Source organism: Gorilla gorilla, chromosome 2, assembly GCF_029281585.2.
Source record: "Gorilla gorilla gorilla isolate KB3781 chromosome 2, NHGRI_mGorGor1-v2.1_pri, whole genome shotgun sequence".
NCBI classification, from domain to species: Eukaryota; Metazoa; Chordata; class Mammalia; order Primates; family Hominidae; genus Gorilla; species Gorilla gorilla.
The window spans coordinates 123,169,477-123,194,893 of NC_086017.1; the positions used below are offsets into that span (position 1 = coordinate 123,169,477).

Consider the following 25,417-nt stretch of genomic DNA (forward strand, 5'->3'; position numbering starts at 1 on the left):
ATTTTTCTTGTTTTGAAATCTGCTTTGTCTAAAGTTAATATAGCTACTGCAACTCTCTTTTGATTAGTGTTAACATGGTATTTTTTTTTGGCTCCTTTACTTTAAATTTATCTGTGTCTTTATATACAGTCATTCCTTGGTATCCATGGGAGATTGGTTGCCTTCTCCCCAGTACTCTACACTACTGTAGAGATGAGTGCTCAAGTCACTTATATAAAATGGTGTAGTATTTGCATATGACCTACATACATTCTATCATATACTTTGTTTTAGACATTTTTTATAACATTAATATTTATTGCTTTTTATGAATACTGTATTGAAAGCCCAAGCATTCCATTTACTCACAGAAACTGTACAATTATATATTACTTCATAAATGCAATGAACACATTACAGTCTACAAAATCAGAAATTACTGAAGTTTAAAAATTCCGAGTATCAAATAATACAGATGAAGAAATAGACATAAATATGGCAGCTCATAATTTTGACAAAGAAATGGGAGCTTCCCTGACTTTAAATATGTGAATTTGAAAATACTGAGTTTGGAGTAATCATTGTGCTTTGTGTTGGTCTAAAAAATATAACACTGGCTGTCAAATAAGCATGTTTGAAAATATTTAATTCACTTCAAAATGTCACACAGATTATTGTGGCTTCTATGTACCCTAAGGCTTCAGTCATTTAGCTCAGGTACATTACTAAAAGTAATATATCAATTCTTCCAGTACAGTGATGTTTCACATAATTCACATTTGCATACTCTGGAATAAAATAGAAAGTAATGTGTTATATTCAAAATATTCAGAAAAGCAAGCAAAAGGTCAAGGAAACTGCTGGTTATGCTGAAATAATCTTGTGTTGAGGTGAGAAATTAAAGAAAAATAAAATTAAAAAGAGAAAAAAGTTTTCCTGTTTTAGGCTAACTTGTCCAAGAGGCAGCAACAGGCACAGCCCAGACCTAGGAAAAGTCTTGATAATATTATCTAATGTGCTCTGGAGACTCTCCCAGCACCCCCTCAACACAGGGAGAAGAAAAACAAATTTTCCTTTGTTTTATGGAATGAGTTTATAGATTCTTGTTGTCTGTAACTAGTGACTTTAAGTATTCTGTTTTATCTAAGAAGTACAAAAAAGGTCATGAGAAGCCTGAGTAGGCCTGAACTACAGCTGCCTGGGCCCCACAGTGAAGGTTATAGGATAAGCCCGTGCACAGGCAAACCTAGATAACGAACATCTGGGTTGCTTGGCAACGGTCATATGCAATCCTGTCTTTGTCCTGCCTCTGGATCCCTCCTTTCATGCCACTGTAAGCTTGCTTCAAGCTAGCCCACCCCGTTTTGTGAAGTGTGTATGAAAGTCAGGTGCTGTCTTTGTTCCGGGCGCAGTCTTTTGGACATGAGTCAGCTGGGCCTGAGTGCACTCAATAAAGATTCTCCTGTTTCAACCCAAGGTCTCTCTCGTCCTCCTGAATCCCGCAACATTTCTGGTGAGTCAGCCAGGAGGCTGTGGAGAGGACAGGTTGGCTGTCTCCTTTGCCTGTAGGTGGTCTGGGGCCCCAGCAGTGGGAGACCTGTAACTTCAGGCACCACTGGAAGAACTTAAGCCCAGAGAAGGAAACGGCTCTTCCACTCCCCAGCGTCCCTCCCCAGATGGTGCATCAGAACCCGGAGGGTTGCAGGACAATCTCAAGAGCAGCGGGCAGACATCTGAACCATGGTAAGGTTTTGGGGCCCAAGGCAGGGAAGCCCGTCCCCTAAGGACGAAGGGGAGCTTGATCACTTCCCAGGGAATGACCACTAATCCAACCCAGAGCGGCTGGGGGCGGCAGGAGAGTCTTGCCCATTTGGATGAACCTCTTGTCCCCACTAACAAAGTGAAAGTGGTTCACTGGATCTGGAGACAGGAACTGGAAAAGGGGAGGAAATGGGCCAATAGAGCGGCAAGTGCAGCAAGGCAGAGATTGCTGGCAGGGTGGCAAGAGTGGCTTGCCACCCCAACTGGGAGTGTGTGGGTGCATGTGAACCCACCCGGGACACGAGAGACACTTGTTTCATCTGATGAGGAGTCCCGGGGCAGGGGAGGTTTGTGAAAGTGTGTGAAAGAGACGGTTCCGGGAGAAACCAATGTGAGGAGTTACAGGCAGGGGGCTGCAGGTCTCTTAGTAGAGGCTGTATGCTCCGAGCAACATATAGGACCAACTGGGTCTGATCAGCCTAAAAGGAAACGAAGAGGGAGTGTGCTGAGCCTTGAAGGGAGAAAGGGAAGAGTGAATGTGATGCATTGTTACTGGGAGGAAATGGGAGGAAAATCCTCGAAACCCACCCCCTTGGAATGCATGCTAAAGAACTTTAAAAAAGGCTTTGCGGGAGATTAAGGAGTCAAGTTAACCCCTCAGATGCTGAAAACTCTCTGTGAATTAGAATAGCCCTCTTTTAGTGTGGCTGCCTGGCCGAAGGCACTATAGATAAAGAAATTGACCATGTGTTTTAAGGTGGTGACTAGGGTCGGAGGACAGCCAGGACATTCAGACAAAGACTTTATATTTACTTATGGCTAAATAGATGCAGCCCTGCCTAGCAGTTTATTGCAGAATGCTCGCAGCTCACGCCAAGAGAAATCAGCTGCGCTGGCAGCTACAGAGTTAAAAGGAAAGTCACGGGGGCTTGTAGCACAGCCGAGCCAAAAGTGAAGGTAAAAATCAGCTGCCCTGGCAGCTATAGAGACAAAAGAAAAGTCTCAGGAAAGGCAAAAAAAATTGGTTTTGCAAGAATAACGCGACAATCTACTCCCCCTTTACCAAGCCTAACTGCCCCTAAGAAGTTAAGTTCAAACCAATACATGTTCCCAGTCTCACCCGAGAAGGAGAAATCAGAGCTCCAGGAAGTTAAAGTGAAAGGTTTGAAAAGTCAGGCAGGCTATCTCAGGTCTGTCCGTGCCCAAGTTATGCTTATACCTCTTAAGAGGACAAGTGGACCCCCACTAGGACCCAGATGATGTAGTCCAGCTTCTGTGCCTGCAAAGATGCCGAGAAGCACTTCTGCAAAGGCTAAAAGATGGTAGAAGAGAAAGGCAATCAATATAGAAAAAATCTCAGAGGTGCTCCAGGGTACAGATAAAAGCACCAGCCAGTTTTATAAAAGACTTTGTGACGCATTTTGGTTGTACACTTCATTTAACCCCGAGGCTGCTGAAAATCAGCGCATGGTGAATATGGCGTTTGTAAGGCAAGCCCAAGGAGATATCAGGCAAAAATTGCGGAAGTTAGAAGCTCCGCAGGCGTCAATGCCACTCAGCTTATTAAAGTGGCTACCAAGGTGTACATTAACCGAGATCAGGAGGCAAAAAAGGAGGCTGATCATTAAGAAAGGCTAATTTGGTAGCAGCAGCCCTTAGAGGAAGAGAAGCTGACTTTGCAAGGAGGCTTGGACGCGGGCATGAATGTAGTCGTGGAAGAGGCTATTCTGGACAAGAATTTGAAGGCCTGCCGAGGCTAAAGAGAGATTAATGTGCACGGTGCAAAAGGAAAGGACACTGAAAAGATGAATGTCAAAAGAATAAGGAAAATGGTTAGGGCGATGGTATAAGAAAATCACCAGCCAAGGGCTACTGCACCCAGGAGGAACCCAAGACCTTCTGCACCTGCTGTAAAAGGCAGGATATAAAGTGTCAGGAAAAAAGACTCAAATCCGCTCTAAAAGTGTCCAGTATTTAAGCTTTTACATAAGCCAAGAGGAAAGATGGCTTAGTAGTGAACAAAAGCAGGCTGTTTATGCACTTCCTACTCCAACCACCAGGCATCAGATAAAAAAGTTCCTAAGGGCAGCAAGGTTCTGCCGCATTTAGATCCCAAATTTCTTGCTCATGGATAAGCCATTATACGAAGCCACAAAGGGGAGGAAAGAAGGAGCCCCTTCTCTGGAAGGCCAACCAGGAAAAGGCTTTTAAGGAAATAAAAAAAAAGCCTTGACTCAGGCCCCAGCTTTAGGGTTACCAGATCTAACTAACTAAGCTTTTCTTCTTGTATGCCCACAAGTGAAAGGGACGCCATAAAGGTTCTAACTCAAGCCATAAGGTCATGGCATCACCCGGTGACATACTTATCCAGCAATTAGATTCTGTGGCACTTTGATGACCTCTTTGTTTTAAAGCACTAGCTGCCACTGCCCTACTGGCGCAGGAAGCTAATAAACTGACTTTAGAGACTGTGAATACCCTAAATCCAGCTACCTTGCTCCTTCCTCATCAAGTCAGTGCCAGGAGGCCCCCTTCATTGCTGTATGGACGTGGTAGATGAAGTGTTCTCAAGCCGGAGAGATTTGACAGATCAGCCCCTCAGGGACCCAGACATTGAATGTTTTACTAATGGAAGCAGTTTCATACTAAAGGGAGTCTGCCAAGCTAGATATGCAGTGGTAACTTTGAACTCAGTAATAGAGGTGCAGTCTTTGCCTACAGGAACTTCTGCTTAGAAAGCAAAGCTAATAGCTCTCTGGCTAGCAAAAGACCAGAAGGCAAATATTTACACAGATTCCAAATACGCTTCTGCCACTTTGCACGTTCATGAGTCTATTTACAAAGAAAAAAGAAGACTTTTAGCTGCTGGAAGTAAAGAAATAAAGTACAAGGAAGAAATTCTACAGCTCTTAAATGCTGTATAGGCCCCCAAAAAGGTAGCAGTAATGCATTGCAAAGGGCACCAAAAAGCAAGAACACTGAAGGCTAAAGAAAACAGAAAGGCAGACAAAGAGGCAAAGCAGGCTGCAGTGACAACTCCACCTTGTAAAGAAGAAGCCTTAGCTATACCTCTCCTCCTGGAGATTCCCTTCCCAGAGATCCCAAGCTACACTCCAAATGAAAGGGCTTGGTTTGCCCAGGAAAATAGAAACTACATTGAAGGAGAATGGTAAAAAATCTCCAATGTGAGGCTAGCCATACCTGAAATGGTGGCCCCCAGATTTGTAAAACAGTTCCACCAAGGAACTCACATTGGGAAAAAAAAAAAAAAAACCAGCACTGAAGACATTATTAGGGCATCATTTTCTGTGTGCCATGGCTCATTGCTATTACTCAAGCCATTTATAAACAGTGTTTAACTTGTGTTCAGAACAATCCACGACAAGGGCCTACTCAGCCCCTGGGAGTTCAGAAAACAGGAGCCATACCCTGTGAAAAACTGCTTATGGACTTCACCGAATTGCCCTGAGAGGGGGGCTATCAGTACATGTTGGTGTTCATTTGCACCTTTTCAGGATAGGTCAAGACCTTCCCCACCCAGACAGAGAAGGCACTAGAGGTGACCAACATGTTGTTAAGAAACATTAATTCCCAGATTTAGACTGCCTCTAACTCTAGAATCAGACAATGGACCAACATTTGTCGCTGAAATAGTTCAGAACTTAACTCGATTATTAAAAACAAAGTGGAAATTATATACAGCCTGCAGGCTGCAGAGCTCAGGTAAAGTGGAGTGCATGAACTGGACACTCAAACAGCTGCTGAAGAAATTTTGCCAAGAAACTCATCTAAGTTAAGATCAGGTCTTGCCCATGGTCCTCCTCTGAGTCAGGTGCACCCCTACCAAACAAACTAGGTATTTGCCCTATGAGATTTTGTCCAGCCGGCCACCCCCCATCATAAGTCAGATTAAAAGTGATTTCTGTAAACTAGGAAAACTAACTTTAAAAAGGCAAATGCAGTCTTTAGGTATGACCATGCAAAAAGTACATGGCTAGGTATAGAAAAAATGCCTATAAGTCTGACAGACCCCCAATACACCCTTTTAAAACTAGGAATTTTAGTTAAGTTAAAAAATAAAATCCAACCACTCTAGGACTCATATAGGATAGGCCCCATTCTATAATCTTGTCTACTCCCACTTATGTTAAAGTTTCAGGAATCATGCCTTGGATTCACCACAGTCGGCTAAAACCAGCAGCCCAGGATCAGTGGATCAGTCAGTAAGACCCAGACCATCCAACCCGGCTGATCCTGCGACAAGACCATGTAACCAGTAGAAATAACAGCAGCCCTGCTGTGGCCACTCCGGAGGCTGGCCAGTCTATGCACGGCAGAAGCTTGAGGAAAACTGTAAGCCCTGCTCTAGTCACACAACTGGAAACTGACTAGTCTACGCATGGCCAAAGCTTGAGGAGTCATCATCAAATGAGTAGATGTGAATACAAATTTTACGTTTAATTACTATCTTAGTATTACTAGTTGTTTTATTACTATGCTATCATTATTGCCAATCTGTCTGTCCAAGGGAGAACTCTTTCTGTCCATGTTTAGTATAAGAATATTACTTTTTGCCTTGGCTTCATTTGCACCTAAGTCTATACAAAAAGAAATGCACATAGATAGTTGCCGTCAGTGCATGCACACTACATAAATAAGAAACACAGTAGGTAAGACTTTATTGTACCATACACACTATGAATACACAGAAACCCCTCTGGAGACTTGTATGTACAACCAAACCACCTATTCGTTCTGTGACCCAAGGAATAGCCAGTCTTATGTATGCTAGAACCCTAAGCTTTTATCTAGGACCTGGTTTAAGATTTGTACTGGGTCAAGGAATGGAAGTCTCTTAAACCAGACCAAAGTCTCTCTCCCACGAAGAAGTCTGATCTTTATATTTTAATGTTTGCCGGATAACATCCATAGGCTCACTCTTTCCCATAATCCACAGTTCCACAGAGTACTATAGTATCTGTTTGCACAGTTGGCTAAAAACATAGCTAGACAAACTACCACTCAGCTAATGGCTTTGTGTAAATATCAACCTTTGCTCAAAGAAGAAAACTTGTCTCTTCATGGAAAATTAGGTAATACTGAGGCCTTCTAGTAAACTCTTTTATAAAAGGCCTCAAAGGGGGGAATGAAGCGGAAAATTAAAAAAAATAATAAAATTAAAAGAAAGAGAAATAAGTTTTCCTGTTTTAGGCTAACTTGTCCCAGATGCAGCAACAGGCACAGCCCAGACTCAGGAAAAGTCTTGATAATATTATCTAATGTGCTCTGGAGACTCTCCCAGCACTCCCTCAACACAGGGAGAAGAAAAACAAATTTTCCTTTGTTTTATTGAATGAGTATATAGATTCTTGTTCTCTTAACTAGTGACTTCAAGTATTCCGTTTTATTTAAGAAGTACAACAAAGGTCATGAAAAACCTGAGCAGGCCTGAACTAGAGGTGCCTGGGCACCACAATGAAGGTTATAGGATAAGCCCGTGCACAGGCAAACCTAGATAAAGAACATCCGGGTTGCTTGGCAACGGTCATATGCAATCCTGTCCTTGTCCTGCCTCTGGATCCCTGCTTTCATGCCACTGTAAGCTTGCTTCAAGCTAGTCCACCCCGTTTTGTGAAGTAGTATATAAAGTTAGGTGCTGTCTTTGTTCCGGGCCCAGTCTTTTGGACGTGAGTCAGCTGGACCTGAGTGCACTCAATAAAGATTCTCCTTTTTCAACCCCAGGTCTTTCTCATCCTCCTGAATCCTGCAACAGTGTTAGCTTCATAAGTATTTATTTTACAAAATAGTAAGCTAATGTTTGAACACAATTTCCAAGATAAACCACATTTTCTCATAAATAATGTAGTCTTTTTATCAAGCACCTCAAAGTATAAAAAATAATTTTAGTTTGAACAGATCTCTTGGAATGTGTTTAACCTTGTATTTCAACAGACTTAAGATTTCCAGGGTTTCACAAGGGCCAGATTTTTTTTGAATTACTCAGAAGAGAAAGAAAATGTCTTCTGAAAGAGGTGAACTCAATCATTACGAATAGAAAAATATCCACCGTATTTATCTCTTATAGAAACAGAGAATGATAACATTTCCCTCCTTCAAATTATATATATGTTATATAATATTATATATATAATGTAATATAATAATATATTAATTACATATTTATATATAATTATAATAATATATTATATATATTATACATATCTCAAACTTCATTGTTTGTAGTCAAATAATAAAATCTGGAAGCCAGCATGAAACCCTATAATTCACATGTTAAAATGTTGAAACTATGACCAAAATACGAAACTCCTAGAGCTATCAGAAAGAGACAAGACAAAAAGTTTTATTGTATGTGTATAAACTAAAAGTGATAATCTCAAAAATCTTTCAAAATTATAATTACCTTCCAATATAAAAACTAGTTCTAAATTTTAGAAAATCTATACACAAATTACTGATTTGCTCAGACCAACAAAAAGTCAGCAGTAACCAGAACCCAGAGGAGCTGATACTCACAGTTCTTACATGTACGACTTTTTAGAATTCATCTATAAAGTACTTTATTTTACAACCTGCTTCTCCTGTAAAACTAAAGGTCCATTTAATTATATAAAAGTTGTATACAGTGTTAAAACCAGAGCTGTATTTAAAATACTGCATCACAATGTTTCTAAATAGTCAGCCTTGTTCCATTGATTCATCTGTGACTTCAGGGGCTTTGCCATAATTTTCCATGGATGGTTCTGAGAGAATCTGTAAATCATTTCTAGATTACTTATAATACCTAATACAATGTAAATGCTATGTAATGTTGTGATACTGTATTGTTAGGGAATAATGACAAGAAAAAAAAGTCTGTGCCTGTTCAGTACAGACACAACTAACCATTTTGTTCCCAAATATTTTTTATCTACTGCTAGTTGAATCCGAAGATGTAGAACTCATGGATATAGAGGGCTGACTGCATGTAGTGAATGTCTTGTAGACAGCATAAGATTTTTTTGAAAAAATGTAGTCTGGGCTGGGTGTGGTGGCTCACGCCTATAATCCTAGCACTTTGAGAAGCCAAGGTGGGCAGATCACCTGAGGTCAGGAGTTCAAGACCAGCCTGGCCAACATGGCAAAACCCCGTCTCTACTAAAAATACAAAAATTAGCTGGGTGTGGTGGCACGTGCCTGTAGTCCCAGCTACTCAGGAGGCTGAGGCAGGAGAATCGCTTGAATCCAGGAGTTGGAGGTTGCAGGGAGCTGAGATTGTGCCACTGCACTCCAGCCTGGGCGACAGAGTGAGACTCTGTCTCGAAAAAAAAAAAAAAAAAAAACAGAAAGAAAATAAATAAAGAATGTAGTCTGGCAATTACTTTTAATTGGTATACTTAGACCATTCATTAGAAGGTGATCATTGATATAGTTGGATTAATATCTGCTATGTTTATAACTGTTTTGTTGTTTACCCTTGCAATTTGCTTCTTTTTCATACTTTCCCTAGCTTTTCTAGTTTTAATTAAGTATTTTATATGATTCAATTTTCTCTCTTCTCTTTGCACACCCATTAGACTTCTTTTTAAAAACATTTTAGTGGCTTTCCTAGAGCTTGCAAGATACATTTACAACTAATTGTAATCTACTTTAAAATAACACTATACAATTTCATGAGCATTGTGGGTACTTTATAACAGAGTATTCCCAGTTTCTCCCTCCTATCTTTTATAATATTTTTGCCATTTATTTTATTTATCCATATGCTATAATTACACAGTGTTTTGTCACTGTTATTACTTTGAACAATTAGATCAAGTATGTAAAAAATAAAATATCTTGTTTTACCTTTATTTATTCTTTTCTGATGCTTTTACTTTTTTATGTAGATTGAAGTTTTCTATCTATATTATTTTTGCTCTATCAAAACAGCTTCTTTTATACACACACACACACATTTTGGCATAGCAAGTCTGTAGGTCTGCTGGCAATGAATTATTTGTCTGAGAAAGTCTTTATCCTTCACTTTTAAATGAGAATTTTAGGTTGGTGGATTTTTTTTTCTTTAAACAATTTAAATATTTTACTCTACTCTCCCCATGCTTGAATTGGTTTGATGAGAAATTCATTGCAACTCTTATTCTTTTTTCCTCTATAGGTAAGATTTATTTCCTCTCTCTTATTTCAAGATTTTCTCTGTCTGTTTTTCTGAAGTTTGAACATAATGTAGATTTTTTTTTTGGTATTTATTCTGCTTGATGTTGTCTCAGATTTCAGAGTCTGTGATTTCATGTTTTCCATTAATTTTGGAAAGTTCTCAGCCATTATTCAAATATTTCTTCTCCTTAATTCTCTCTCCTCCTTCTGGTATTCCAATTGTGCATAAAAATTATTTGAAAATAATTTTCTCACCATTTTTGGATATTTTATTTTTCCCCCTTTATATTTTACTTCAGGAAATTTCTATTGAAATATCTAGAAGCTATCTAGAAATATCTAGAAGCCACTAATTCTTCCCTTGGCCATGTGCAATTTATTGATGAGCCCATCAAAAACTTTCTTCAATTTGTTACTCTGTTGTGATTATCATTATTACTATCTCTTGCATTTTCTTTTTATTGCTTCTTAAAGTTTCCATCTCTCTGCTTATATTATCCTTGCCCATTGTCTATTTTTTCTACCCAAGTCCTTAATATATTAATCATAGTTATTTTAAATTTCCTGCTGGATAATTCTAAAGTTTGTGTTTTATCTGAATATAGTTTAATGTTTGCTTTGTCTCTTCAGACTGCCTTTGTTCTTGTCTTTTTTTTTTTTTTTTTTTTTTTTTTTTGAGACGGAGTCTCACTCTGTTGCCCAGTCTGGAGTGCAATGGTGCAATCTCAGCTCTCTGCAACCTCTGCCTCCCAGGTTCAAGTAATTCTCCTGCCGCAGCCTCCTGAGTAGCTGGGATTACAGGTGTGCACCACCACACCTGGCTAATTTTTTTGTATTTTTAGTAGAGATGGAGTTTCACCATGTTGGACAGACTGGTCCTGAACTCCTGACCTCGTGATCTGCCTGCCTCGGCCTCCCAAAGTGCTGGGATTACAGGTGTGAACCACTGCTCCTGAACCGTTCTTGTCTTTTAACATGACTTGCAATTTTTTGTCAAAGGCCAGACATGATACATGAGGTAATAGAAACTGAGGTAAATAGGCTTTTAGTGTGAGTTTTATGCAAAAGTGGCTAAAAGTTGGCTTGCATTATTGTTTACTATAGCAACAGGTGTCAAGGGCTTCACATATCTATAGTTTCCTTGTTTTTTTCTTCCCCATTTTCTTGGAATATCCCTAAGAACTGCTTATTAATTAGAGTCTGAGACTTGCAACTATTTCAGCTATAATCCAATGCTATTATACTAGAGCCCTATTGATGGTGGTAAGGAATTGTGGAGGGAAAGCATTCTAAAATCTTATGATTAATTCTCACTCTTTTAGTGGGCCTGTGTACCTTGGCTATAGGCTATTGAGGTGGGAAATTAAAGAAAAGTAAAATTAAAAAGAAAGAGAAAAAAGTTTTCCTGTATTAGGCTGATTTGTCCCAGGGGCAGCAACAGGCACAGCCCAGACCCAGGAAGAGTCTTGATAATATTATCTAATGTGCTCTGGAGACTCTCCCAGCACTCTCTCAACATAAGGAGAAGAAAAACAAATTTTCCTTTGTTTTATGGAATGAGTTCACAGATTCCTGTTCTCTGTAACTAGTGACTTCAAGTAATCTGTTTTACCTAAGCAGTAGAGTGAAGGTCATGAGCGTCTGAGCAGATCTCAGTTACAGTCACCTGGGCGCCATAGTGAAGGTTATAGGATATGCCTGTGCCTAGGCAAACCCAGATAATGGACATCTGGGTTGCATAGCAATGGTTATGTGTAATCCTGAGTTATGAACCTGTTACAATTTGATTAACCATCTTTGTCCTGCCTCTGTATCCCTGCTTTCATGCCACTGTAAGCTTACTTCAAGCTAGCCCACCTTCTTTTATGAAGTGTGTATAAAAGTCAAGTGCTGTCTTCGTTCTGGGCCCAGTCTTTTGGACGTTGAGTCAGCTGGGCCTGAGTGCACTCAATAAAAGATTCTCCTGTTTCAACCCTAGGTCTCTCTCTCATTCTCCTGAATCCCACAACACTTATGACCTTCATACATTTTCTTACTTATTTTTCTCTCGCTTACCACTTTAAATGAGACAGGAAAGCAAGAAATGACTGGAGTTAGGTCATTTTCCTTCCATCTACATAAGATAAGGTTCTGGTTATATATATCTTTTGTTTTTCTTTTTTTCCTAGAAAGTAGGTTTTTTTTTTTTTTTTTTTAATGAAAAATGCACTGGGCTTATTTAAAAATGGTTACATTTCCTCTTCTGTTTTTAAACATATGAAGTGATTTTTCTTGGCTCTTTACTATGAAAAGCTGATAAGGTTCCTGGAGGTGAAACCTATGGAATTGTGGGGTCTCTCTAAGACTGCAGCTCTGAAGAGTTTATCACTCTCAAGCTGATTCACATGAAGCCTCTGGCAGTCCATCAAAATTATCACTGATATGTCCCTACCATTTTATAACACCAGTGACTTTCATTCCGAGTAAGCTGATCTCAGTGCCTTTCTATTCATGTCTCTGCTGATTTCAGAGTTGTAGTTTTCCCATGCCTTTAATTCTCTGAAGAGCCTAATAAAGACCATTGGTTTTCAGTTTGTTCAGCTTTTTTCTTGTGTTAGGATGAGATGATGAATTCCAAGCTCTTTGTATGTTAAAACTGAAACTGGACATCTTATCTATTTCGGAATATTGACCTTGAATCCAGGTTCTTGCTGAATTGACTTGTTAATTATAATAATTTCTCTGTAAATTTTTCTAATTCTTTAAGTACAAAATCATGTCACCTGGAAATAAAGACTGATTTAATGCATTCCCATCTTTATTCATTTTATTTCTTTCTCACGGCTTATTGTCCAAGCTAGGATCTCCAGTCAACCATTGGAGAGAAGGACTGAGAGTGGTGGGAATTTTTGTCTTGTTACTGAGCTCAAAGGAAAAGCATTAACAGTTTCATCATTAAGCGTAATGTTAGCTGAAGGTTTGTTGTAGTTATCTTTCATTATATAAAGGAAATTCTCTTATATTCCTAGCTAGCTATTATTCATTCATAAATAGGTATAGAAACATATTAAATGCTTTTTTCTGAATCTATTAATCACATTATTTTTCTCACTTTTTCTGTTAATATGGCTGTGTTAGTCCATTCTCACACTGCTATAAAGAAATACCAGAGCCTAGGTAATTTATAAAGGAAAGAGGTTTAATTGACTCACAGTTCCACATGGCTGGGGAGGCTTCAGAAAACTTACGATCATGGTGAGAGGCAAAGAGGAAAGGAGGACCTTCTTCAGATGGTGGCAGGAGAGAGAAGTGAGTGAGCAAGACAGAAGCTATCAAACACTTATACAACCATCAGATCTTGTGAGAACTCGCTCACTATCATGAGAACAGCATGGGAGGAACTGCCCTAATGATCCAATCACTTCCCACCAGTTCTCTCCCTCAACACCTGGGGATTACAATTCAAGATGAGATTTGGGTGGGGACACAAAGCCTAACCATGTCAATGGTGATTTAAATTGATTGATTTATGACTATTAAATCATCCTTGCATTACTGGAGAGAAGGAAACCTTAGTGATAATTACTGTGTATCCTTTTATAACGTATTGGTTAATTTGATTATCCAATATTTATTTTAGGATCAAAGCCCAGGAAAGATACTGGTCTGCAATTCTTTTTTCTTGAAATATTTTTATTAAGCTTTATTATTAAGCTTATACTGCATAAGTAAAAAAAGTAATTAAGGCAGATCTTGATTGATTTTGAGATTCATTTTGCCACGGTTGAGGACGTGCCCAGGAAAAACAAACACAAGTCACAGTAGGATCTGTGCCCTGTGCTTTTTTTCAGAGAGGATTTTGGGAATGTCAATGTTTAAAGAGGAAGGAGGAAGCAGAAGGGGAAGAAAAAAACAGGAAGGAGGGTAGTAATTAGCACTCAGTGAGTCTGTTTTACATGTGAAGAGGAGGGAGTGGGACAAAGTCAATTATGCATTCATTTCATGCTCAGTAAATCTACATTCTACATAACATAAGCATGTGAAATTACAGTAATCTATTTGGGAAAAAAAAGGAAGGTAGTCTCTTGTATCACTTAGTTCCCAAACTTAACTTTCCTTTTGGCATAGTGAGTTCAGGATCCTGAGATTTTATTTTCTTCCACATTTTCCCCAATTCTTCAAAATCTTTTGGAGAAAGCATTGCAGAAGAATATTAGTCTCTGGTTATGGGTTTGTTGTGATCCCTTGTTGATAGATAGTTTATTCCTACGAGGTTAGGTTCCATGTTACTAGGAAGGCTCATTTCTAGGAGGTTGTCAAGTCTTCTGTCCCAAGGAGCGAAAAAGGGGAAGGAAGAAAGAATGAAAGGGAAAAAAGAGAAAAAGGGGGCTACCAAGACCAGATTACAGCAACAAAGGGAAAGCAATCTTGGAAAACAGATTCTATATTACAAGAAGTCTGTACATCAGTAGTCAGGCATGAAATTGCTGTTATTTCTTCCAAAGTTCGAGTTGTCTAGCTTCAGTTTGCAGGGTTTTAAGAAAAGCATGGTTTTAATTTCTAGTGATTCCAAGTTAGAAAAATGGGAGAAAAATAATTTTAAAACATTAGTTTGGAGACTTGTAGTCAGGACAGAACTCAAGATCTAGTCCAGATAAATTATAGATAAATAATAAAAACTGAAAAACAATAGACAAGGCTAGAATCTAATAACAGTTGTACTATAGTTTATTTTGAAATGTAATTTTTTATATTTTCCTATTTTTACCAAAGACAAATCATAGTAAAAACAATTTATTTGCAAAATAAGTTGTAATATAAGACTGTTATTATAGTGGTTCTATGGCCTGATTATTTGCATAAAGTACAGCAAGAATAATTATTGGTTGATAGGCTCATTTTGAATTGGCTTTACTGGAGCTTTCTTATAAAGAATGACAGATTTTACTTTTAAGAGGCCTCTAGAGCCTAGAAGAGGATTTATCTGTGCCTGCATATACCTCCATGAACTGGGTGAATTCTATTCTTCTCAAAGTCCCAAAATAACTTGAGATTCCTGGGCCTGTCAGAACGTGACATTCTTTTCTTACCACAAGTCAAGAGATGTAAAAAAAATTGCATAGACAAGGTATGAGACTAGTCCTTTCAAGAGTCTTTTATTACCTTATAAAGTCAATTTTAATTCCTCAAAGCCATCTGTTTATATCTGAAAATATGCCAGTTCAGTCAAAGCCTTGGAAACATAACCAATGTCTCCAATTGTGTCTTGCTACAAAAGAAAACATATTTTTATTGAAATCATGCAAATAACTATATTGCCATAAATTAAGAATACTCTCAAATGGTTTCCACATTCTGGAGAAATCAGGTAGAGTGAAAGAAATATGATTCAAATTTTGATCACAAGGGTATAATTTACTCAGTTGTTAAAAAGCTATAAATAGCTCAGCTACTCAGGAGGCTGAGGCAGGAGAATTGCTTGAACCTGGGAGGTGGAGGTTGCAGTGAGCTGAGATCGCACCACTGCACTCTAGCCTGGGCAACAAGAGCAAAACTCCATCTCAAAAAAATAAAAAATAAAATAAAATAAAAGCTATAAATAGCTCGAAATAAAAAAATGTTGATTCTGACCAAAAAACTCAGAATCTCCAATGTGTCAAACACAAAAAGTCATAAAAATCATTTTAGTCCCCTATTCATTCAGTCCAATGCAATTACTCATTCTGTTTGATACTGGGGTTAGTAATCCTCCTGAACACATTAGTTCTTCAATGAGAGTCCTGAAATTATTTTTTCTCTAGTTTTATGTCACAATCATAAGGATTATCAGAAACCTGCATTTAAGAGCTTGTCAGAGTTCTTCCTGTGAACTCCTTAAAGAAGGAAGTTATGGGCTATTGCTGGTTATAAACCACTTTTTGAGAGGAATCAAAGTAAAACATTAATTGTCTGTGGATGACAAAAGCCCAAACAGCCATGGTCAAAGATACAAATGACAAGAAAATTTGGCTATTTCCGTAACGTGCAGCAATTTAATGTAATAATCATATGTATTGTAGATAACATATACAAAGACATATTAGAATTCTAGAAACCTCATATAATTTTGAAATACATATTACTAACACATTTATATAAATAAGACTCAAAGTTAAGCACCATTTCATATTTGATAATGCTTCCTGTATGATTTTAACGTCTTGAATTAACTGAATATGTCTCTTTTGGACTTCAGAGGACCTAGCACCAAAAAAAGTTAATGAGATTAAAAAAACTGAGTTTGGGACTTGAAATTTTGATTTTGAAAAATTTTTCAAGTATTAAAGGTTTAAAACACTTGATATCACAAAATACTATCCCAGTTAATCCCAAATAACTCGTTAACTTAGAGAAAATGAGAATTTAAAGATTTTGAAAAGCACAGAAACCTTTACTCTTTGATAGAGACTCAGTTTCCCAAACAACAAGACAGCATGAGCTTAATCGAATCTGTCTCTCCTCTTTCTTCTCTCTCTCTTTTTGCAGTTTACTCAAAAGGTAAAACAAAAAACTTTTGCTATCTCTTAATATTAAATGAAAATCTTGTTCAAAGGAGAAATCCATATTTTTACCTTTGCAAAGTGTAAATATTATTATTGCAAAAGATAATTTTAAATAAAATCTTATAAACAAATCCATCCAAACTTACCTCATAAGGTAATATTTTTATAAGCCTTTTATAATCTTTTGTATTTTCTTTTTTCCAACTTTCTTTATCCATTGTTTTATCTTTTTTTTTTTTTTTTTTTTTTTGAGACTGAGTCTCACTCTTTCTCCCAGGCCGGAGTGCAGTGGTGCGATCTCAGCTCACTGCAAGCTCCGCCTCCCGGGTTCACGCCATTATCCTGCCTCAGCCTCCCGAGTAGCTGGGACTACAGGCGCCTGCCACCGCACCTGGCTAATTTTTTGTATTTTTAGTAGAGACGGGGTTTCACTGTGTTAGCCAGGATGGTCTCGATCTCCTGACCTCGTGATCCGCCTGCCTTGGCCTCCCAAAGTGCTGGGATTATAGGCGTGAGCCACTTAATATAGTTTTTACAAACCTCTAAAATAGACAAAATTACTTTTTTCTTTTTTAAAAAACTACATTTCCATGTCTTTTTATAACTCTTTTAATAAAAACACATTCTCTTTTTCTTATATACTTTGTGTATAGAATTGTTTCTCTTATATCTAATAGTTTTAATTACAGCTATTAATTACAATGTTAACTCTTAGTAACACTTATTTTTATTTTTGATGAAAAACCTAGTAAGTAACCAATTTTAGTTATGTACTAGATGCAGAGTCCAAGACAATGAACAATGTCTGAGGCTGGGCCTTGAAATGACCCTACAGGCTCAAATCTAAAGACACGTTTATAGGCAAGTTAAGCAAGTATCAAAAGTATTAGACAAGCAAAGTTTTATATCTAGCAGAGACAGTATCTGACCTTCCTTATTCAGACCAAATGTCTAAATTAAATTTTGAAGACACGTTTTATTATACCAATAATTTTAAAACTGTCTTTATTTACTAAAGATTATTAAAGTCACGTAAACTAAAATGCATATGAGTTAAAGTTTTTATTTTCCTGATAAAATATTTGTTTTAAGCACTTACTTTCTCTAAGCCAGTTATAGAACTCTTTTATCTATTTTGGTAGTGAAACATCATGTACATATAGCATAGATACACAGACATACAGATACATAGATTTTATAAAGTTGACTATTTGAGTCACACAGCCAGCTGTGAAAGAAAAATAAAAATAAAAATTGCTGGTATGTGTTTTTCCCCCCTTTGAAGAGTATTACAAGATTGATAATTTTTCTCCCTTCAAGTATTTGGAAGTATTCACCAGTGAAGATACAAGAGCCTTGGTATTTAATCTGGATGATTTTTAATAATGGATTCAATATCATTAATAGATATCTCACTTCTCTGTTTTTTTATTTTTTCTTCTGTCTATTTTGATAAGTTACATTTTATGCCAATTTTCAAAGTAATTTTCATGTAATTGGTAAAAATATTGTTTTTCTTAATGTCTGTAGGATTTGTGGTAGGGTTTCGCTGTTTATCACAATATTGGTAAATTGTATTTTCTTTCTTTTTTCTTTTGGTTAACCTCACCTGGGGTGTATAAATTTTACTAGTAAATACCCACTGGAATGTTGTTATTTTATCTTTTATTTTATTGAGTTTTGCTCTTGTCTTTTTTATGTTCTTTCTTCTACTTTCTGTAGTTTTGATTTCCTGCTGATTTACTAGTATCTTGACATGGAAGCTCTGATCATCAATTTTCTGCCTTTTTCTTCTAATGTGTGGATCCAAGGCAACACATTTTCCTTTGTTCACTTCTTCAGCTATATATCACAAGTTTTGATATGTCATATCTTCATTGTAATTCTGTTCAAAATATTTTCTAATTGTTTTATCACTCTTTTTAAAGCGTGAACCTCTAGAGCTTTCAATTGTGAGACTAATGCATATCTGTCTCCTTAGCCCTAACAGACTACGAGAATTTTTTCTGAGCTGTTGAGAGATTGAACTTAGCTCTTTGGTTTTTTTTCTCTGCACGAAATCAGAATTTGGTAAATGTTTTGAGGGGGAAGGTGACTCTATGTGTGAGTTTCTTCAAGTCTTCAGTTTTGTTACTCTAGCCCAAGAAATCACCAAATGCTCTTTTGATTTCTTTGTTGCTCAGCAGCAGAGTTCTACTTAAGGTCAAAGCTGGATTCTTACATGTATCAACAAGTATCCTCAGAAAAAAGGTGTTGGCAGCTTTTCACTGCATGAATTCAACACTATTTTTTAGAGCTTTTAATCTCTAGTGCTCCTTCCTAGAGATTTTTATCTTCTAAGAAACTTAGGTCTGGAAGAGTTCCACTCTGACTTCCTGAGGTTTTGATTTACCTTTTAACTTCCCACCATGTGCAGATTTGCAGTTCAGCAAGATGTTAAGGGAGAAATTGGCATGTGTCTGAAGCTCCACAAAGTCTTCCATTTGTCACTCCACTCACTCTAGGGCTGCAAAATTCCAGAAAACTCCAAAGGTTTATCTGTTTCCCGATTTTCAACTTCCAACCCACAGAGTACTGACAAAAATAACCCCAGGTTGTTGCCGCTGACTCTCAGCTCACCTCTGTAAGACTCCCTTCTCTCTGTATTTTACTCCCTCTAATTCTTCTTGGCTTTTCAGTTGCCCAATGCCCTTAAGTAAATTCTTGTGTAATTAATTCAGTTTATACAGTTATTCTCAATAGAAACATTAACCTGCTGCAAACTACTCCATCTTGTCTAGAAATGAAAGCTTTGAAAATATAATTCTAATTTTTATTTAATTATTTTTGCATATTTTGAGACCTCAAAAACACACACATGGAGGCATACACATACATATATACATGTCACTTAATAGATTTTCCAAAGCCCTTCTTTCTTATCGCAGGAAAATTAAAAATTTCACTTTAACTTCCTATTAGAGAATAACCTAATCAGATGCCCTTTTCTGCTACCATGTGGTGTCAGGGAAAATTATTGGTAATTTTTTCTCAACCAACAAAGAAATTTTGGCCTTCTGCCAATCTTAACAAACTGTAGCAGAAGACTGAGGAAATTAATACTTTTGAAGATCTCAGGAGAATTATTTGCTCTTATCATTAAATTATTGTGCCCACAATCACCACACCCTTAGTTTAGATCAGTTAGTAGCATTCTTACCATGAGTGAAATTCATGAGGACTTTCACACTGGAAAGCTGAGAAATGAGAGAAAAACAAAAAGAGCCAGGAAAGAAAGAAAGAAGAAGGATGAGGACTCTAAGAGAATAGGGGATTCCCAGTCTTCAAATTAACACCAAGTTACAGGAATAATTATATTGTCCTAGTGTCTCCTCATTATGTTGCCATACATTTAAAGTGTTGGGGGTTTATGTAAGGTTGAATGAGAGTTACGACATCAACTATTCTTCTCAAATTGGAGGGCCTGTCAGTGGGTACAGGAAATGGTACTGTGAAGTTTTGTAAAATGTGGGGAGAAATATCTGAGAGGGATATGTTTCCTATGCTTTGGTTCCATATAAAAATTTGGGGAAGACCAGTCTTAGGGATCATATAAATCTAGCATGACATACTTATTGTTTCTCCCTTTTTTTTTTTTTTTTTTTTTTTTGCCTCAGCTGTATCTGAATTAAGAACTGAACTCTAGCTGAATCTGGACTTTGAAGATTTTCTTAGCCTTAATTATTCAGCTATAAGAAAACCTACTCCTCGACTATCTGTTTTCCCCTCACAAGTATTAATTAACTCACCAGAGGAATATTTTGCTCAGAATCCAAATGGCACAATAACTGTCACTGAAATATGCACCATCTCTATGGAGACTGTGAGGTCTCTGGTGTTCCAACGCCTGATTTTGTACTTGAATCATCTTCTAATGAATAATGAGAAGATTGTCCCTCTTTTAGTAATACAAGAATGTAAGTGGAAGTGATACATCAATAACGAAAAATATTTATTTTTCTTCAAAATCCATTACCAGAAGTGTTTGTATAAGTCACGTATTTTTTTAAATGTAAATCAATGTATTATATATGCATGGTTAAATGAATCAAATAATGAAGACATCTCTACCCTAGTCCTGCTTCCTGAGTCGACTGTTCTTATATGGCAAATGTTAAATTGATCTATGGTCTCCACTGGATTTTTGCCACAATTACTGAAGATTGAGCTCTTTTTACACCTCCCTCAAATTTTTCTCCACCATTTTCCTCCCAATATAGTTTTTTTTTCCTGCTTACCTCTACAACTTTGAACAGCCTTGCCAAATCTGTTTTTTGTTTGTTTGTTTGTTTCATCCACCATACAATTTAGGGAGAAGGAAAGCAAAAAGTTAGGTAGACAGCTAAGGCTAGTCCTTGGAGAAGCAGCTGAAAAATCACAGCTACAGGCACAAGTAGAGCAGCCTGGGGAAAACTCAGGCTGCAGCTGCACAGATAAGGAGGCAAGGTACAGCATGGAAGCCTTTTGTTCTTTTTGTGATTGGTGGGATCTCAGGAAAGAGTTACTTCCCCTTTTCAGACATGTACACGGTGGGCTCCACAGGCGCTTTCACAGGGAGGGGAGGGGGACTTACCTAAAACAAATCCACAGTTACACAAACAAGAGAAGCTGTGCTTTGTGCTTACCTGGAGACATATCTGTAGCTGCGTAGATAAGGGAAATTACACAGACAGCTGTACAGATAAGAGAATTTGCTCAAGCAGCTAGAGTTAAGAGGAGTTTCTTATAAAAGCTTCTGAATTCAACTGTAAAACAGCACCCCACTGGGGCTCCCCTCTCTGCTGCAGAGAGCTTTCTTCTTTCACTTATTAAATTTTTGCTTCAACCTCACCCTTTGTGTATCCATGCTCCTTAATTCTCCTGGTCACAAGACAACAAGCTTGGATAACACCTCAAACAACAAGACCATTGACCATTGACCCAGTTTCAGAATGTCTCTCTTAGTTGCCCATTCCTCTTTGCTCTCCTTCCTTCCAAGCTCTGTCACCTGTATTTATCTTCTGTTCTGTAACAATAATTTAATTATAACAATAGTTAAACAGGGTATAATTTCGTCACAGGATATTTCTAACGGTAGAAGCCAATAAGCAGTATTTAAATAATTGTTTTTATATTATAGCAAATAATCTTTTAAAATTAAAGTATTTATTCTCCATATAGTCACTGTAAATACTGATACTTTGGGGTTTTAATCTACCATGTTACTATTCATTTTCTATTATCTCTCACCTGTTTAATGTTCTTTTCTCTCTTTCCTTGATTTTGAGTTATTTTTAAAAATTTTATTTCCCCATTTTTTAATTTATTAACTAATTTTTAAGTAAGATTTCTTTACTCTTCCTTTAGTGGTTGACTTGGGCATTATGAGCTACATGCTTGTTAAAATTATTTATTTATTTATTTTAATTAACAAATATAATTGTACCTTTTTATGGGGTATACACAGTGAAGTTTTTTGGTACATAAAAGGTATAGCGATCTGATCAGGATAATTAGCATATCCATCTTCTCAAACATTTATCATTTCTTCGTGATGGAAATATTCAATATCCCCTCTTTTAGCTATTTGAAACTATGTAATATATTGATGTTAAACATAGTCATCCTACAGTGCTATAGAACACTAGAACTTATTCCTCCTACCTAGCTAAAATGTCATAACCTTTAAGGAATGTCTCTCTATTCTCCCTTCCTACAACCCTTCCTGTCCTCTAGAATCCTCCTTTCTTTACTTCTGTGAGATAAACTTTTTAAGCTTTTGCATATGAGTGAGAACATGTGTTTAACTTTCTGTTCCTGGCTATTTCCCTTAACATAATGTCCTCTAGGCTCATCCATGTTGCCCTAAATGACAAGATTTCATTCTTTATTATGTCTGGATAGTATTTCCATTGTGCATATATACCACATTTTCTTTATTCATTCATCTGTTGTTGGACACTGTGGTTGATTCCTTATCTAGGCTATTGTAAATAGTGCTGCAATTAATATGAAAGTCACCAGCCACAGTGTCTCACACCTGTAATCCTAGCACTTTGGGAGGCTGAAGTGGACTGATCGCTTGAGACCAGGAGTTCAAGACCAGCCTGGGCAACAGAGCAAGACCCTGCCTCAATAAGAAATAAAAAAGTTAGCCAGACATGGTGGTGAGCGCCTATAGTCCCAGATACTCAGGAAGCTGAGGTGGGAGGATTGTTTGAGACTGGGAGGTTGAGGCTGCAGTCAGCCATGATCATGCCACTGCACTCCAGCCTGGACAAAAAAGCAAGACCCTATCTCAAAACAAAACAAAACAAAACAAAACAAAACAAAACAAAACAGCCAACATGAGAGTGCAGAAGATGTCCATTCAATATACAGATTTCCTTTCCTTTGGATAAATATGAGCATAAATCACAAGGATCCATTGACAAGCCAAACAACTTTCACCATTCTCTAGGGTTAAAGAATAATGCATTCTCCCCTTCCTACTTCAACAGAAGATCTAAGACAAGCTTTGGAGCAAATACTCTTAATTCCTTTATCCTGTAGCCTAGAGTTTTGGTGACTATCTTGCCATGAACTATACAACTTTAATATATTAATGAATTACTGGGAACCACAAAGAAGGTATCCCAAATATCTGTACGAAAAAAAAAGGTTTTCTGGCTTGTCAGAGAGCTTTAAATCAATAGTAGTCTCATCTCTGCTCTTTCTACATACCATATACTTTTAATTTGAGCCTTATAGTCCAAGACATTTTAGGTTCTATACCATGACCTTCTGCATTTTCAAATTAATGGGCTACATTTCAGGCTTCAGTAAGTTAAGGAAAACATGCACCTGTTCCACTGAAATGTTTCCTCTTTTGTCATGGCTGTATCCTTTTTAAAACAAATTCTTACAAATTTTGTAAGAAGACAAAATGAGTTACACAGTATCCTACTCCTCTCCCTTTTCCTAATTGCTCTGGTGATTTCCTCTGGAAAATGTAGGCATGATGAGTCTAGGATCTTTGTGTCTGTCCCACTTTAGATGCCAAGCTTCATAAACAAAGCTGTAACAAATTTCAGTATTAACTATGGACTAACAGACTGATGAATATCAGTATATCACTTGGGCAAATGATACAAGATTTATTTATCTGCAGGACATGTAAGGAAGTTCACAATCAGAATATACAGGAAAATGATCAGAAATATTCTTTTTTTTTTTTTTTTTGAGATGGAGTTTCGCTCTTGTTGCCCAGGCTGGAGTACAGTGGGGCAATCTCGGCTCAGTGCAACTTCTGCCTCCCAGGTTCAAGTGATTCTCCTGCCTCAGCCTCCCGAGTAGCTGGGATTACAGGTGCATGCCACCACACTCGGCTAATTTTTTGTATTTTTAGTAGAGACAGATTTTCACCATGTTGGCCAGGCTGGTCTTGAACTCCTGACCTCAGGTGATCCACTCGCCTAGGCCTTCCCCAGCTCATGAGATTGGAATATGCCAGTTGAATAGCTTATGTATCTTCCATCAATCTACTAGCTAGATATCAGTTAATTTTACTTCTTATTGAAATACAAATGTCAGGAAAGAAGTTATCAACTAAGAAAATGATTCTTCATTGCTTAGTTTTGTAACAAATATTAGCAATATAAATCCCTAATTCTGTTGAAATTCTTATATGAGGCTTTCTTTCTATGCATTGTTGTTGTTGACTTTAAGGATGTGTTCATATTTTACCACCAGACTCTTCACATTCATCCCCCTCCACCTATTTAGAATGACTATGTAGTATGTTCTTGAGAAAGACTATTGGTAAAATCTAGAAACAGACAAAACGATGTCTGAGCACTCAAAAATAAATGGCACACCGGATCACATGCACTCTCTAAATAACATTTCAGAGAAGAACTACTAAAAAAGATTTCTCTTTTCCTTCAATGGTAATGAAAATTCAAAGCAGCAAATTTAAAAAGAGTGAGAGGTTACTGTAAGCAGGAAAATTACAGCAGTCTGGCAATTAGGAAGAGGACACAAAAAAAGCCTACTGTGAGAAGACCTAAATATGCAAAATGCAAAATATTTCATGTTAACGTTAGCAAAAACTTACTTAAGGGCCAACATAACGTCTATATGTTCATTTTTATATCATATCTAAGAAGAATCATTGACAATTATAGTGATGGCTTTTTGTTAATTTTAAATTGCAATAAAAAATGTACATTTTATTCAGAGGGCTAAACGAACACATGTCAGTAACACAACTTAGTTACACTTTGGTCAAAGAAGCTATTTTTTAAAGTGTTGATGCCTGAAAAATTGTTTTTCTTGAGTGTAGGCACTCGAGTGAAAATTAAACTTGTTTCTCACTTTTTCCACTTAATCATGGTATATCTTTGAGTGATTTTCTTAACATCACTGAGACTGCATTTTCTCATCTGTACCTAATACCTGCACTTACCCAGATAATGTGAATAAATGGTCCCTATAAAATGCTTATCGCATTACTTAGTACATTCATCTTGAATATTTATTATTATTATTATACATTTATTTTCTGAGGTTATTCCAGACTCTGGAAATTCCATTTTAGTAATATAGTCAGCAAGTGACTACATTATATTTTATTATTAAGCTTATTTATAAATATATATATTATAAATTTATATATAATTCTTAATAAAATTATTTATTAATTTATTATTTATTACATTATATTATATTTTGCTTAACCGTTTTTCTGTGATAAATATTTAGGTGATTACCTATTTTTTCTTATTCTTGAGAATGTTAAGATTATATTAGATGTTATATATCTTTGAAGAACATGTAGGAGTTTGAATATTTGTTAGTTTTTTTTAATAAAGCAAAATATGGCAAATCTCATATAGTATTCATTTTAATGTCAAAGAGGCAGTGTAAACTCAAAAGAGCATTACAGATTAAAGGTATCAAGAGGGCAATACAGTGTATAGAAAAGAAGTATAGTCACAAAGAAC

General features: G+C 37.0%; 1 protein-coding gene across 2 annotated transcripts in view; it reads left to right on the forward strand.

Annotated features, from left to right (window-relative positions):
• Positions 1-1,311: 1,311 nt before the first annotated feature.
• CD200 (CD200 molecule) overlaps positions 1,312-25,417 on the forward strand; it is a 60,787-nt gene continuing 36,681 nt past the window's right edge. Inside the window, exons 1-3 of one of the 2 annotated variants that reach the window (XM_055381605.2) lie at positions 1,312-1,456; positions 1,549-1,722; positions 5,894-6,178. The gene's annotated coding sequence lies outside the window, so the exon portion shown is untranslated. The remainder of the gene's footprint in view (positions 1,457-1,548; positions 1,723-5,893; positions 6,179-25,417) is intronic. The other variant, XM_063704024.1, reaches the window with a different exon arrangement.